Source organism: Saccostrea echinata, unplaced genomic scaffold (assembly GCF_033153115.1).
Source record: "Saccostrea echinata isolate AGI-Se365-2 ecotype Australia unplaced genomic scaffold, CSIRO_AGI_Sech_v1 ptg000049l, whole genome shotgun sequence".
Lineage (NCBI taxonomy): Eukaryota > Metazoa > Mollusca > Bivalvia > Ostreida > Ostreidae > Saccostrea > Saccostrea echinata.
Genome location: NW_026889798.1, coordinates 45001 through 59846, shown reverse-complemented (window position 1 = coordinate 59846; position 14846 = coordinate 45001). Strand labels below are relative to the sequence as shown.

The 14846-nt window shown below is 32.1% G+C and overlaps 1 long non-coding RNA gene across 1 annotated transcript; it reads right to left on the bottom strand.

Annotated features, from left to right (window-relative positions):
- Positions 1 to 7986: 7986 nt before the first annotated feature.
- LOC133203217 (uncharacterized) lies at positions 7987 to 8549 on the bottom strand. The gene is made up of 2 exons (XR_009723357.1): positions 8505 to 8549; positions 7987 to 8065 (listed from the first exon to the last, which is right to left on the bottom strand). It is a non-coding gene; the product is annotated as an uncharacterized LOC133203217 (long non-coding RNA).
- Positions 8550 to 14846: the final 6297 nt, after the last annotated feature.

Here is a 14846-nt window from a genome sequence, read left to right as displayed (position 1 = left end):
TATATTCTTGAGACAATTTTAATACTGTTGTGCGTGTTAACAGACATGACTCAATTTGTAAACAAATTAATAGAGAATGCAGCAAATATATCACGCTAGAGCTTTGTAAAACAAACGAAAACATAAAAGCATAGCTTGCTGTGCAAAGTGAAAATTAAAAAAAAAAGAAATTAAAAAAAATAACATATTTGGATAATCATATACTTTTCGGCTAAACAGAATCTAGGTCAATGGCGCGGGTTCATCAAGTGCAAGTGTTTTGACGAAACCCGATATAGGTACACACATACATGTATACTATAACTATATATTATTTTGTACCAGCATATATAAGTCATCGATATGATAACTGTATCTAAAAAATCCTCTGGGATGATTCTTATACACGTACACATAAGGGTGAATTTCCATCCTGCTTCAAAAGCATATATATTTTTCAATATGTCTGCATTTAATAAATTCGATGTTAGGATATTGATGTTGCATGTGTGCATATAACACATAACTGATTTTGTCATCATTTATGAAACATAATTCAATTACACCCCAGTGAGCGAAAAAGCATAAAAATATCAGAGTATGTCTTAGAAATCCAGTATAAAATGTTTATGCATCTTTTTACTGTGCTCCAAATATTTCATTGTTACTATCACAATTTAAGTAATCTATGCTTCTGATCGTCATCGGAAGGGGTAGTGGTTTTAAATCTATTTAGACAAAATAAAGAATAAAAATTAATAAATAAAATAAAGTACACTATAGATCAATTACTTTTAAATTTTTTTTAGTCTACCACCACTTTTTCATTGCGACTGTAAGTATACGGTTTAGTTATTTTATCTAAGAATTCAGCACCATGAAAACTGAGAGAGAGAGAGAGATTCCAGGAATATGTTCTTTGAAACGTATGGGCGTAAGTTGTTTATAGCTGGTTATTTAAACCCAACGATGTATTTTTTTTTATAAGACATATAATAATAATATTTTTTTTTTAAAATCTATTGTCAGCATATTCTGGTATTGTACACTTGTACCTCTTTCCTAAGTATTAATTAATTATGAGTATCATGATATGTAGAAAGGCCTTATGAGGGGTAGAATCAAGACTTCCATGGCCAGTTGAGGTTAAAAAAGGGGGGGTCACAAACTAATGACAACAAAACTTGCAATTATTGTAATTATTTAAAGTTTAATCCCATAAGTTGTCTTGAATTTAACTTTCTTTGTTGTTTATTAATAGAAATCAATTTAGAAATTTGAAATTGCTTAAGACTTTCCTTCTCCTCTCATTTTTTCCTCAGAAAGAAGGGGGGGGGGGCTGGTGCGGCACCAACACTGTGTACGAAAAAATATATTTCATAAAGAAAACCGGAAAGAAAAGATAGGGACAGCTCTTGTTGTTGTTTGCGGGTAAGACCTTTTTAAGCAAGTTTTTGTTGAATAAAATCAATCCTGCGCTGATTGTAAGACAAGGATAAATGAACACCTATAGATGTATTTCACATATGACTGTGACCCACATATCAGCAATATAAACGCAGCTCTACTCTTTTTATTAACCATAAAAACCATTATGTGCAATGAAATTTTACACTGCATTGTTACATGTACGTATGCTAAAAACGAATATTTGCTCGTGTTTAATCATTTTGTACATTTACATGGAAAATAATCATATAATTTTCGCCGATTTCAATCTTTTCAAATTCCTTGCAGTAAAGATATTTGGGAGAGAAATTTTCGAATATTTTGCAAGAGAAGGGGGGGGGGGGGTCTAGCAAATACCGATAAATATATAATAATGAACAGGCAGCTGATTTATTTTCTGCTTTAGCCTTAAATTAGTGATTCTTTTTTTTTTTTTTTTACAGATTTTATCTTTCGTAAGAATATTTTTTGATATGTATTCCATATTACTCCAAAGAAACTCACATTAGGGCGACAATGTTTTGATGAGTTCTGTTTACTAAATAAACCATTCTGATAAATTGCGACACCCTTTTTCAATTAATCTATAATTTTCTATGTTTCTGTTTCGAAAACGACGTTCAAATTATTGTTACAAATGAATAAATGGATTAGAAACAAGTCCTTCCAACTTTTTACTTCCTCCCTTTATCCAAATCATTTAGATCTTTTATATGTTAAAATACTAGCAAGTTCAGGATCTAAGAATTTATCATTAACATTGTATCTCTTTCGATTAGAAACATTCGTTTTAAGTTCATTTCAGGTACTGAGTATCTTGTTATTTTTTTCTGATTTCCCCCTTTCCCACTTTGAAAAAACAAGCTTCGTTCCTGCACGCGCATTCCAAAGATCAGCTTGATATTTGCAGGCGTGTAGGAAAAAAGTCCTGAAAACTAAGTTGGACAGTCTATCGTCATTTGAAGCAAGTCGTATGTTTTTGTTTTTTGTTTGTTTGTTGTTTTTTTTTTTTTTTAAATGATGTTCAATACTCAATACTTACATGTAACTAGGAGCGATGCATCGCACAAAAATGTGTTCAAGGGATAGAAATACAATGTTCCTTCTTGAAAAATATAATAGCATAGGGACCATGTAGGGTGAAAACTTTCCGAGACAGTCACACAGATTACTTTTACTGTGCATGTATCTATAAAATTCAATAAGTTAAACACGCAGTTGACATCAAGACTGCGATGTGAAATCAATTTCCAACTGCTCTTAATTGTCTTAAATTAATTATGAAGTTTATTAGTAAGATAAATGTCCATCCCAATTACATGTAATACTAGTTTTAATTCAATGTTTACACATATGTAAAACCGCCCTACGAAGTTACGTTTTAAATAATGACGTTCTACTAGCTTTTTTCTTTTATAACACCGTCATACTTCAAACTCTCTTTTTCAAAACAAATATAATCTATATCGAAAAAAGAGAAACGGCAAAGAAAAGCTAAAAGTCTATATTATCAATTTACAAAATCCCATTATTTTTTCAGACAGAGCCATTTTTGATGGTTGGTGGCTCTTGCTCTTTATAAGAAGTAGATAATTTGACGCCTCTTATTTCTCTCAATATACCTGTTCCCACCAATTTTTTTTTAAATTGATTCAACAATTTGTACTTTTTATTCATAATAACATGAGGAGAAAGTTTTGACATTTAAATGTATTGGATTTTAGAACGTAATGAAAATTTATTAAGTCACTTGCATAACTAAAGTTTAGACCACATAATTTTTTCTAAAGAAATATAAATTGGTGTCTTATTCATAGATATTATAGAAGATAAGAGTTTATACTATAAATAATATTTATTGACATATCCAGTTTTTGAGTATCTATTTCAAATAAAACAAAACAAAAACGTAGTAAATTTTTAACCAACATGTTGACCTTTTTGCACTTAAAATTAAGCACTTACCAAAAATAGGACTAGAGGAACACTAAAAAAATTTGATGTTGCCATGTGTAAACATTTGCTTTAATAAGTCTACATGCAAAAAATAATTAAAATCCATTACATGCGATGTGCCACCCATTGCCTGGCTTTTTGATGGACTGCCTCTTAAAATGTCCTGTGTAAGGGATTCTGCCCCTAGAGTAGAACTCTGTTAAAAAAAATAGTAGAAATGCATTATTTCTTTGAAAGTCTTCTTCTCTGCTCGGGTATAAAGCACACATTTTATGTGCCTGGTTATAATTATCAAGGGTCTCCCACCAAAATTTGAATTTTTTGGCCCCAAAGTCAGAGGCTGTGGTGTAAGGGCGGGACTGTGTTGGTTATATAATAAAAATGCACTATATCTTCGAAAATCCTCTTCTCTGCTACAAAGCTGTAATAGCAAGGGTATTCTTACCAGCTTTTTTAAATTTTGAACCACTTGGACAAGTGTTCCGGTGCTAGGAAGGCTTTATTAATTTGTTTTCTACTGAGAGAAATAATTCTCCATTTGTTACTCACTTGTGATAATTAATCACTGTAAATAATGTATTTGAAAGATCAATTAAATAAAAGATTTATGCAAGAATTTTAATAATATATAATACAAAAAGTACTCTCATGTTTTTAATGGTCAGGTAGAATTGTAAATGGTAGATAATTAAAAAATGCGACAAAAAATACCTTATCTTTGTAGATTGAATATTCTTCAAATACCAGATAAGCCTATGTGATAGGGAATGCGATAGTTACACTGATAGCACTCAAGCATGGTTGTTTTATTAAGTTTCACTTAGTGATAGTTCAAATGGGGACAAGTAAATAGATCTACTAAAAGATTTGTTACTTAGAAGGTACTAGACTAGTTATTTTGTTGATCCCTGGTCATCCTATTCTCTTGCTTCAAGGCAACATAGCTTCATCTATCAGTTTATTTTACTTTAATTATACAATGTACTTCTGTGAATCATTTACAATGTTGTATTATACTCTGGTGACCGTTAAGGTCTTTAAGCCTCTTGTTTATCATAGCAAATACAAATTCTAAGTAATAATGAAACTATTTTTTTCTTTTAAAGATGAAGATGAAATATTGTTGACAACAAAGGAAAAAAGTCCAGGTAAATCAAGAAAAATAATCGTTATCTATATTACTATCGTATAACGCAACAAGAATTTTGAACGCAGTTTGCATATGAATAATAACCACTGAAAAATAAACAGCATTCCAGAACTTTATTAATTTGAATTTTTATATGTATATAACATTTAATAAAACAACGCCACCACAAGTTTCAGGGTGGGGTCTTTTTGAAATCTACCATCACTGTAAAAAAAATGGTGATGGATGATCTAGTTTTGGAGATAGGCGCCAAAGTTCCTAATGTGAAATGTTGTGGGTCTTTCGGATGAGATCTTAAAAACGAGTTCCTGTGTAATGGCAGGCGTTGACATTCTTAAGAGAACCCTGCTGCTCAATAGCCCGAGTGACAAGAAATGGTCAAAATCCGAAGCCAATCAGTGATATCCGTTGACGTCTCATATGAGTGGAAGAATATCTTTCAGTTGTCATAAAACTACAATCAATCTGTTAATAAATTCTTAATTCAAAGTGCAGTATTCACAGGGCGAAAGACCATCTTTAAGCAATCGTTTAATGGTGGCTTAATGGTAGCTTAATGGTGGCTTATAGAAGTTAATTCCTTTAAACCACCATTAAGCCACCATTAAGCTGAGCTTCTAGGTGCTTAATGTCCAAACTTCAGTACGCTACCATTAAGCCACCTTTAAACTGCAGCTTAATGGTGGCTTAATGTCCAAACTGAATTAAACCACCTTAACGCATCCATTATCAAGTCTTAAACTAACTTGTTAAGCTTAAAGTTGTTTCAATATCATTTACGCATATTCTTATTCAATTCATAATTTTTTCTCGCTATTTCTGACATTATTGTCAATGCGTATAAACTCGGAAACTGAGAACAGCTTTACCAAATGCCTTAAAATTTTCGCTACCTAAAATCAGCTTGTTTAAATACTTGTTTTAAATTATTTTTATCCATAAATACATATTATATATTAATTCTTTTAAAAATCACGTATTTTTTTTTTTCGTGTGTGGAGAGCCACGTTCCAAAGATTGTCAATTTAATTGCAAAAAAAAAAAAAAAAATTGTAAATATCCGCAGCATATTTATAAGAACTATTATCATTTTTTTTCCATCGTTCTCTTTCGATGATATATTTCTTTTTAATAACAAAATTTTGTTATATCTGTTGAATTTCTTATAAATCTGCGAATTATAGAACGAGTAATTCAGTAACTTAAAATCAAAAAGTTGTTTCACACCATCACACCGAACAACGGTCCACGTTTAAGAAATATTAACGTAATGTTAAACTTAATAAAAATTTCTTTTTTTAAATATATATAAATATAATTATTCATATTATTGATTAATAAATATAAACGTTAGAAAAAAAATACATGTACATGTACAAGTCCAAACACGGTTTGTTACAAATAAAGGTCTTATATTTCACTACTATTATAACAGCCCCGATAGCTCAGTGGTTAAAGTGTTCTCCCTTCAATCTAAGGGTGACTTAAAGAAAACCATTAAACCATCATTAAGGACCTATAAACCACCATTAAGCCAAACTTAAAGGAAGTGTTTCGTCTTGCGATTTCCATAAACTTCAGATCTGAAAAGTCCCCTTTTCCGGGATTTTCGTGATTAGCTACCACAGTGTGAAAAATTGTGATGGTGTCATGTCTACTTGGAGAGTTGGGGATATCAAGTAGAAGATCCTTACTTTTTTCAATGAGTAATATATTAATTATACGAAGGGTGATCGAAAAGTTGGCGAACTAATTGAATCACTTCCATAAAAGAAATAAAATTAGGTTTCAGTGTTATTATTTTTTCTAAGTAGTCCCCTCCGATTTTAATGCACATCTGCCATCGTTCTGCCCATGCTCTAATCACGTGGACCAGGCGGTCACATGACATGCTCCGTAGCGTACTGTTCACAGATTTAATATTTACCCGTGTTTTATATTTCTTTCCATGCAGGTTTTTTAAAATAAGAAGAATAGTCCATTTGTCACAAATGGACAAATCTAGGCAATAGAATGGGTGGATAAGGTTATCCTTTCCCAGAATAAGCATGGTGACCATCGCAACCCCACTCCTCTGTCTTGGGTGCGTCGTTTATCCAATGTGGATTAAGGACATACGCAACGTACCCTGCCTACTGATAATTTTTCAAGATGTTCTTAACTTAAGATTATAGTAACATCAGATGTTCGTAGACAAAAAATCAGCATGCATTACCAGTGGTCTTGAAAAGATATCAATTAATGAAAATTCTTGTATAATTCAAAGAACAACTTGCAAAAATTACTAAACATATATTCTAGATGTTTTGTTTATCCAAACTTGTTTTAGAAGACGTGTACAACAGCATATATAGACATTAAAATGTAGCACACAGTCCCTTTGAGTATTGAAACTCTTCAACTCCAGGGAAAAAGACAATAAAGTTCAAACTGTGTTGCGTATGTCCTTAAGAATGGGCGCTTTCTCCTTATATCTGATTTCTGTTTTAAGTTTTAAGTCTAAGGTAAATGATATTGTAGGGATTTAATAATTATTTTATTGTTAATGCCCTGTTTACACGGAGAGTTTAATTCGAATTAAACGTAAGTTACTGCAAATTAAATTGATCCGCGTTCACACGGAGAATTTAGTGCTAATTAGTTTAATTCGAATTAGTTTACTGCGCATTAAATTACTTCGCATTAGCTCCGTGTGAACGCTAAGCGAAGCTAATTCGAATTAAATTTTGACGCATGCGTAAGGGCAGAATTAAGTCACAGTCCACAAGTCCATGGTCAAATGTAGGTACTTGTGCTATTTTTGAATGGAAAACAAAGGAAAATTATGTTGATCACTTAAATGTGTACAGACACTATGACATATGTCAAATTTATATCTGCTCTGCACAATATGACGTGATTTGTAAATGACGTCATAATAGCCTCACTGAATAGCCTTGCTGTAGAAATAAAATTATAATTCGCATTAGTTTAATTCGCATCATTTTACTTCGCATTAATTTACTGCGAATTAAACTCTCCATGTGAACAGGGCATTAGATATTCAACTATCTTTCTAATTGCAACTTCGCGATCTTTCATAACAAATTGCTAAACTAAAGTCACTCTTTCCCAGCTTACTTTCAATGGGCACCAGAACAAACATCTTTTTAACCATCTCCCTTCCTTCACTAAAATAATCAATCCAATTAATGATTGAAATTGTGGCAGGTCCTTTGTCTTCATAAACCCTCTACAACTTTTTAAATGCTACTGCAAAGGAATTTTCAAGATATACTATTACGTTAAACTTTCGCCATTTACAAAACACAGACAGGTCACGGAATCACGAATGTACGGAATACAGAAAATAGTACAAATCATGGATTTTTTTGCACGGGTGATAAATTCGTCCGTGCATCTCCGTACATTTAGAAAATGTAATAGGGTTCGTTAAATAAAATCGAAGTTGATCCTTGCTTCATTGTTGTATTTTATTAAATAATAGTAACCATGGTAACAGTAGAGTAGAGTAGTATAATATAGTAGACCCTGTAATAACAACAACAATTATTAGACAAGCTAAAAATACACATTTAACTCTATTATAGTATATCATCATTTTAATAAATCTCATACTTTATAATTCATATTCTCTTTAAATTAAATTGATATAAAAATAATTACCACTTCTTTATCACAAATCAATTTATCATAAAAATATTTCCTTTATTAATTTAGTCATTTAAAATAAAAGAAAATCATAATAATTATCAAAATCATTATCTGATATTAAATAAATCTAAATCAAATAATCTTATATGATTTCATATTGAACATTAACACAAATACAATTTCATGCATTGGACATAACACAGATGAAATTTAATTCAACATAAAATATAGACATGCATGACAAATACTAAAAAATAAGTTCTGTCAACACATACATATAATGGAACAACACATAAACACAAAACACATAAATTACCTTTAATATGGTCAAAAGGTCTGGATGTACATATGGAAAGTTATACGATCATGTAGCTGTGACAGTCCTATAAGGAATGCATAACAATGAGTAATCTCCCTTAGCTGCTATAAAAATCTTTAATAATAATAACTGCTTTATTTAATGAAAAGTACCTAGGCTTTTAAATTGAAAGAATTATTTAAATTATATGAAACAGAAGATAAAATTCCTAATTTTACTATTAATCACATTACAGTTATACAAGTTATTTATAAAAATAGTTTTACAACTTTACACTTATTTATTCATTTCACTCAGTCCTACATATATACAATTTAATCCTTGAATTAGAGTGAAATGTCTGATAAAATATTTATACTGCTCATTTACACAATCTCTCAAACTTGCATTCACCATTCAAACACCTTTTCACTCACTTTCACATAAACATACAAAATCACAATCATACATGAAAATAATGTTAAGAACAGACCTGAAATTCTGGAGTTGAACAATCAAAGAAATAAACTGCTACACCCCAAATCGTATGAAATCAGGAACATCAAGACATCCTGTCAGTTTGAACACAAAGACTGGTATGACCAGTTCTAACCAAAAATACACTGCCCACAAAAAGATTTCCCTCCAAAAACCTCGACCAATGAAATCTCACTGATGGGTCACTTTATAGGTCACTGACCTCTCAAAGTTTATTACAATAAGGGGAACTTATATTTATTAATACTAAAGTAATTCCTAAATAATTGTATCTTCTAAAGTATAATATACCTTAAATAAATAATAAATTCCTGAAATATAAATAAGTTAAATTAAATAAATTTCCTGTAAATAATAATGTCACAATTATTTTGTAGATAATAATACTAAACATATCAAATAAACACAAAATCCTAAAACACTAAAAATATATACACTTTTCAAATATTTACACTTTACCACAAAAATTATACCTATCATCATGACTAATAATCCGTGAGTTCTATAATTAAAAAATAAAACAATAAAACAATGCGGGATTTATATTTCCGGAAAAAAATGTTACAAAATTAAATGACAAAGATTTGTAGGAAAAACATCATTTATGAACTCTTACAATCCTTACATTTAATTGTTTTAGATTTCTTATTTGTTTTTCATTAAGTGTTGCATTTTGACATCGTGGATGAAACCACTGGCAGCACTTGGTACAATTAAACATAAACCCATGTTCAGGCATTCTGCACGTGCAAAACAACTTTATGTCAAAATAATTTAATTCTGGATGTAACGCCGTATTTAATTGGATGAAAAATTTACTTTATATTGTATAAAATGGGTTGCCTACGTCACAATGACTTGCCTCAAAAACGTATCGATCCGTCTGACGTTACATTCAAATTTTGTACAAATTGAAATCATTTTTTTAAGGACAATCATCTTTTTTTCTTATTCCAAATGAATGAAAATTAAATTATAAGGAATGAATTAAATAGCTACCCAATTTATACGGTATAAAATGGGTTGGAACAATTTACGCTTTTTTTATAAACCGCTTCGCGGTTTATAAAGCGTAAACTGCCCCAACCCAGTTTATACCGTATAAAATGGATAGCTATTTAATTCATTCCTTAATTAAACTCTATTGACGGATATGACGGAGTATGCACGGATATGACGGAAATTTACGGAAAATTTCGTTAGTTATACAATTTTCATCAAATGGAGCCTCATTGTTTCAGTATGGAAATGAGTGTTTTCTGGTAGTCCACCGAAACATATCTCAACGGCTTTTGCAATGCATAGAGACCACAGTCATTGCCATTTTTCTGGACATCAGAATTCATAAAGAGCACTATTTCCCCCCAGAGAATGCATTATATTAAAATGCTCATTTGAACAGCTGACGGAATTGAATTTGACATTGCGCTATCACAAAGTTTAACGCAAGAGGGTGTAAATTTGACATTCATGGTAGTGACCACCACTTTTAGGGTGTGTATTTACGATATGAATAAAATTGTCAACAACTGGAGAGACACAATGCTTAAAGCTGGCAATGAATGATTTTTTTTTTTTTTTTTTTTTTTTTTTTTTTTTTTTAGAATACTTTGAACAGCATCGATCAGGTTTTCATCGAGCCATCCGTTATCTATAATTCCGTTAATCCGTCCAAGTGATTCATCCGTGATTGTTACACCCACGGATTCGACACTTGCACGAACATCAGCTGTTTCCTCTGTCACGCATTGGTCGTCTACTTCATGTTTTGCTTTATTTCCAGCACTATCTTTGGGACAGTCATATTCTACATCTCCAGACCTTGGCTGCTTTCTACCAGGCTTCTTTTTACCGCGAGCATTTTTCCGTAAAACTATCAAGTTGACAGATTTTATAGGAAAGGACATATCAATATCCATTCGTAATGACAATTTCACAGACATATTATGGCAGCATTTGTTAGGAATAAGGCAAGAACATTTTTCCTTGGGGAAAATCTGAACTGTGTATATCTCATTACTACAAAACATCCTATTTTAGGAACAAAAGAAACCCTGTCACCTGATATAGTTTCCTTTGACTTAGCAATTTTGGTCAGATTTGAGGACACCGTAGATTCCCTTGGTCATCTGTAAAGCAGAACTTATAGTTTTTAATTGATTCTACATTTGACTTGTAGTTACGGACAGAATCTGGGTGTTGTTTATATTCATCGAGAGGAATCTGTTAGTGTTGGTATTCTGATTTAAGAGTAAAAAAACCCAGCTTTGCCTCTTCTTACTTCCCCAAGATAATATTGTTGTAAAAATCGGAAAGATAAGACAACAGCATTTATTGGTACTTCCTTCAAGTTGTTAAGATCTTTCTTTAACCAATTAATACCTTCACTATGATTAGATGTAACACAATTTTCGGGATGCAGTTACATAGGCACGAGCAAAATACTGTATTTTGGAGTTTTCCAGTTGCCTTTTATTGATTCAATTTTATGTTCAATGGCTTTTTTGTTGGGCATTCTAAGAATTTTATATATTTCCTCATCATAAAACTTGCGTCTGAGAAGTGTACCTTTCCATATCTTTTCTAAGATGACGCCAACATCCTACAACTTTCAGGTTAGTCTCTACCTCAATGGCATTCAGTATACCGCGTTCCATATCAATTGCTATCGGGATATTAGCCAGGTTAGCCTTGCAATATTTTCTTAGAATGTCGAAGATAAGCTCATGGTGAGACTGAAATTTTCGTTCGTGAACCAAAAACAGGGGGTTTTTTTCCCGAAAGCTTGATGTTTAAACAAAACAGCAGATACGTAAAATCACCCATAGAGAACGTAGTATCTTAGCTCAGGAGTTGTTCATTTTTACTGCTAATTTGGAGACTGTCTTTCAGTTCCTTTAGCATTTTCTCCATTCCATCAATTGCAATTAGGTCTGGAAATGTAGCAATGTAGCAGTAAAATGAACAAATGCCTTGTCTTCATAGGCAATAGCTTGTAAGTTTATTAATGCATCTTTTTTTTTTTTTGGCCTTTCATCCGGGCTCCTTCACATGAAAAGATATGTATAAGAAAGGAAAGAAATAAGATAAGAGATAGCAGAATAAGAAGAGGAAACAATTGATAGAATTAAAATATATAAGAACAGTAATTTTTACGGCTATATTTATTAATAATAAATCCTTGAAATATACCTATGTCCATCAGCAACCCAATCTCTATTCTCCATTTCGTTTTTTGGATGAAAAACATTAACTTCGCATCCTCTTGGACGTGTGAAATCTGTTCTTTATATAGGATTAAATGTTCAACATCTCTATCACTAAGGCTAGAGTGCCTATTTGAAATTCTTTCTGGGTTTAAAACATTTTCACCTTTACTGGTTAGAGATTAGAAGAGCTTATGTGATAGTAAGGTGTCCGACATCCGTCAGTCTGTCTGTAAAAAAATCTTTCAAAATGCTACTCCTCCAAGAGTTTTGGTCTGATTTTCATATAACTTGGTAAGCAAGCAGACTACACTAATATACATAATTCTTTGAATCAGTTTTTTTTTTTCGATGAACTATGTTGCCAAGGTTACTAAAATTAGAAATTTCTGTGAATTTCTTTTTTCAAAATGCTACTCCTCATACAGCTTTGGTTTGATTTCAGTAATACTTGGCACCCAAGTAAAGTTCACAAAGACACATCATTCTTTTTATGGGGTTTTTTATTACGAAGCAAATAAAATAATCTGTGAAATACATTCAAAAGGCTTCCCCTCCTACAGTTTTTGTCCGATTTTAATATTACTTGACACACAAGTAGATTACACTAAGATAAATTATTTTTGTCGGTTTTTGATTTAAATAAACGGTGTTGCGATGGTACCATAAAATAGACATTTCTAAAAAATACTCTCAAAATGCTACTCTTCCCACATTTTTTGATTGATTTTGATATAACTTGTCACACAAGTAGAATACACTTAGATAAAAAAAATTGTATGTATCGCGTTTTAGATTTCGATGAAATGTGTTGTAATGGTTACTAAAAATAAAAATAAAAAATCTGTGAAATTCTTTCAAAAGGCTACTCCCCCTACAGTTCTAGTCTGATTAGTCTGATTGCAAATAGATCATGCCACAAAAAAGAGACTAAACCAAGGATCATTGTTCTATTAATTGCTTTGGTATAGCTTCAATTCCAAGTGCTACTTTTCTCTTCCTTTTTTCATAAAGTACATACCAGTAGAGGTACAGTATCATCGAAGACTTCAGGACTGGGTTGCTCAAAACACTGGTTAATTTTGACCACTGGTTAAGTTAGCCGGTGGTTAAATTATATATCCACTAGCCAACGAACCACTGGTCAAATATCTGTTGCTCAAAATAAAATTAGCCCCTGGTTAGTTAACCACAGATTAAATGATTTAACCAGTGGTTAGTATCCCACAATGCATTACATTTGTCCCCTTGTGAACCAAAAAAAAAAAAAACATGGCTACCATGGTAAATATCATATGCGTGAAAAAGTGAGAAGTTATTATGTTACAACTGTATTGAAGAAGTACAGAAACACCCATAAATGTAACAGTTATCAAAACTACCAGGTCCCTGACATTACGCAAACGGTTTAAGTCACAAAAAGTCATGAAAGCACTGGTTTGGCTAGAATAAACCTATGCTGTAAATTCAATTGGAGGATCAATAAGAACATAGAATAATATTAATTGGAAAATTTGCATCATGGCCAAGGTGGATAGTAGGATGTGTAAAGACTTGATGAAGAGCACCATAGCCCTCATTAATCTAGTGTCAAAGAAAATGCATAGTGACTCGCTTTATATCTCTTCTGAATTATTCCTATTCAATACTTGCATGGCTTTACTAACAAGGTAAGTACATCAATTTGCATCGCTTCATGCTTAAATAATAAATTATTGAACACTTTTACCTGTTATCACCATGTAAACGTCGGCTGCTATGAGTCCGAGGAAATTCGCACTGGTAGCTTTAAATGTCTACCAGAAGGAACTCATTTCAATGTTTTAAGTCAAACACTTACTAAAGAAAAAACTACTTTCATCACAGATATATAGATCTGTCTCTCTATAACAGATGGTAGGCAGTCATTACTATTTGACAGGAAGGTCATGGTCGAATACATGGATAAAGTGAGTTAGTCACTAAGGCATTTTGCTATTTATAATGATAGAGAGACCTAGTCAAAATGAAAGTAGCAATAGGCCAATGGGTCACATCGCTCACCTGAGCACATTGGCTAGGCAAACGCACAAATCAGTTTGGTATTGAAAAGATTACGGGGGGGGGGGGGGGGGCTTGAATTTTAAACTACCTGATGATGCTTCCATGTTAGTAAAATGCCTTTGCTGTACTTGAGAAGATTTTTAAAAAAATTTCCCCTATATACCTTTGTAAAACTTTGATCCCCCATTGTGGCTCCTCCCTATCCCAGGGGTCATCATTTGAACAAACTTGAATCTACCTTACCTGTCAGAGGATGCTTCCATATCAATATGACTAAACATAGTTTTTCTGTTCTTGGGAAGAAATATTTTTTTCTATATGTTCTTATGTAAAACTTCTGATCCCCCATTGGGCCTCATCCTACCCCCGGGGGTCATCATTTGAACAAAATTAAATTTACACTACCTGAGGATGCTTCCATATCAAAATGACTAAACATGATTTTCAGTTCTTGAGAAGAAGAAATTTTCCTATATGTTCCTTTGTAAAATTTTCAATCCCCCATTATGGCCGACCCTATCCCCGGGGTCATCATTTTAACAAACTTGAATCTACACTACCTGAGGATGCTTCTATATCAAAATGACTTATCATGGCTTTGCAGTTCTTCAGA